Below are 2,884 nucleotides of genomic sequence, written 5' to 3' on the forward strand. Positions count from 1 at the left end.
GTTAATTAAACAAAACAAAAACAAAACAACCAAGCAAAACAAATCACAAATCACAAAACACAAAGTTGACTTCCATTATTCAAGAAGAAGCTCTCGGCCTCTTTTCTTTTTCAAAGGAAAGAAAATTCAAATTCAAGTTCCAAGCCCTGTTAATTAGTGAGGTAATTATCTAAGGTTCCTTGTACATAGATATAGATATCCTATAAATCTAAGCTTCAAATTTCTTCACAATCTCTTCCAATAATTCATGGAAGAAGAGAGTGAATAGTGTTTTTCAAGAACTTGAAATTTTGATCTTGTGTTTTTGTTTAGATAAAGCTTTAGTAAGGATTTTCCAAGGTTGTTTCAAGCTCATTAGTTACTCCTACTCTCAAGGAAGGTATAATCTCTTAACCTAGCATTATTATTGAATGTTAAGAGCTTGTTATGAGTAGTATAGTTCATGAGAGGCATGATTATTATGTATTTAGAGATTGGTTGGTTTTGTGATGTTTTTGGAGTTGTAAATCTTGATTATTAGTTAATGAACTTAAGTAAGCTCTTAGTTCATGATTGAGAAGTAGTATAAATTGGAAATCTTGAGATGTTGGGGCTGTTGTAGTAGTGTATGGATGGAGTTTAGTTGTAATAATGATTGTGCATTGATTGTGGATTGATTTGGAGTAGTATAAAATTTGGTAATCGCGTAAACATAGCCGTCGTAATGCCCGATTTACTTTAGACTGTTTTTGTCCTTAACATCAGGACCCGTGAACTCACTGTTAGGTTTTGACCATTGCCATTATTAGATAATTCATGTTACGATCTTCGTTTTGGTATGTGGTTCGCTTGAATTCGATGTACGGTTTAGGAGAAACGACTGTTTTAAGTAACTGCGTTTCGCGACCGAACCATTACCCCTCGCCTTACTTTGAAACCTTGGTTAAGGCCCTTAAATGACTAATTGGAGTATAAAATAATTATGTAAAGTGGATTAGGCAGTTGGTAGGGTATCGCGAAAGAATCGCCTTAAAAATCTTAATGGTTAATCTATTAAAAATGGTGGAGCCGAGGGTACTCGAGCGACTTAAGTGAATCGTTAAGCGTGAAAGCGAACGTTAGGGTCTAATTGGTTAAAGTATAGATTCTTAAGCAACTTTGGTTAATTCCAACTTATATGTTGTTTATAGGTTACCAGACTCATCCCAGGACTTTTACAACCCCCAGTCGCTCAGACAAGTTTTCTACCCGTTATACTGTTGTTGTGATGTATATATGTATATGCATTATCTTGTGATAGATGCATGATGGTTAATTAGCAAATCTTGCGATATATTGCAGCATGCTGATATGGTTTATATGCATGTCTGTTTTATAATCTTGATATCTATTTGTTGATTCCAGTGCTTATAATTGCATAATACCTATGCTAGAGATAAGCAGTAGTTGCGTATACCCTTAGTATAGGGGACCCAAAGGCGAACATTTTCTAAAATCGGGAGTTGATGTTCCCGAGTATATTATATATATTTATATATATATATAGATATTGTTTTCAAAACTATTAATCGAGTAAGGTTTATTTGATAACTTTATTTTTATTAATGAATATTACTTTGAATATTCATTCGAGGACTTATGACTCGGTTTATTTTATTTTATGAATATTATCTTGAATATTTATTCGAGGACTTATGACTCCGCTTATTTACTAAATAATATTCTTTATTTTATTAAAGAATAATATTTCGATAATCAAACTTATTTTCGATTATTCAAATAAAGATCGTACTTCGTATAAGTATACCTTTGGTTATTTATTATTCATTTCAAGTATGAGTTTTAAAACTTCTACTTCAAATTATTTATATAATGATTATCCTTATGGGAATATTATTTAAATAATAATATTCAGATATTTTCTAATATATCGGGACTGATTTATTTCATTAAATCAGCATTACTCCAAACATTCTTAAAAATGTTTTCGAGTCTTCAAAATGATTTTAAAAGTTAGAGCGGATCCCAAAACTCATTTTTATATTTAAGATCTTCCTTTTAAAGGGGATTTAAATACTCGCTCAAAACCTGAGGGATCCGGCTCTGTGGTGTATTTTATATTCACAACGAGGTTGCTGTTTTGATAAATGAATTGATTACTTACCCAACGTTCGGGAAGTAAGTCCATCTATTGAGTCGGCATAAGCAACATGGGCTCAGTGGGCGTCCATGAAAGAGTAAGTGGCTCAGTGGGAGTCCATCAAATGCGTAAGTGGCTGAGAGGCAGTCCAGCATAAGGTCCTATTGCGGCCAGGGTGATGACCAGTGGGGAATTCGTCCATCTACTAGTAGAAAAGGTTACTTATTGGTATCTTTGCCTGATCAGCAAGATATCGGGTTTATGCCAAAATTCTTTTCTTTCCAAAATTCATTGGAAATTACAAACTCTGTTCATACTTTACATGACAGAGGTTTCTAGGAAATTTATAAGAGATATATATGTGGATATATATATCGGGACTTAATGAAGTATCTCGTAACTTCATTTCATTCAATAATATTTCAAAGATTTAATCGCTTCAAGTCTTAACTTGTGGTCTCATCTATGGGATGACCTTTTGAAACCTATTATACTTTGAACAGTGGTAGTTCAAGTAGTTTTCTAAAATGGTATAAGTATAGTGAAGTAATTGGTAACTTCATCTTCCTTTAAGCTTATATCCAGTAAGTAATTACCTTACACTTGATAAAGGGTTCTAGTAAGTTATCCATTTAGATACTTTCATTATTGTTTACACTATATATTATCTTGCGAGCTGTAATGCTCACTCTTGCTTCATTTCTTCATCATACAACAACAGTTAGGAAAGATGGCCAGACTCAAGCAGACCCAGCGCAAGCGCGT

This window comes from Apium graveolens, chromosome 5, assembly GCF_009905375.1.
Source record: "Apium graveolens cultivar Ventura chromosome 5, ASM990537v1, whole genome shotgun sequence".
NCBI lineage: Eukaryota > Viridiplantae > Streptophyta > Magnoliopsida > Apiales > Apiaceae > Apium > Apium graveolens.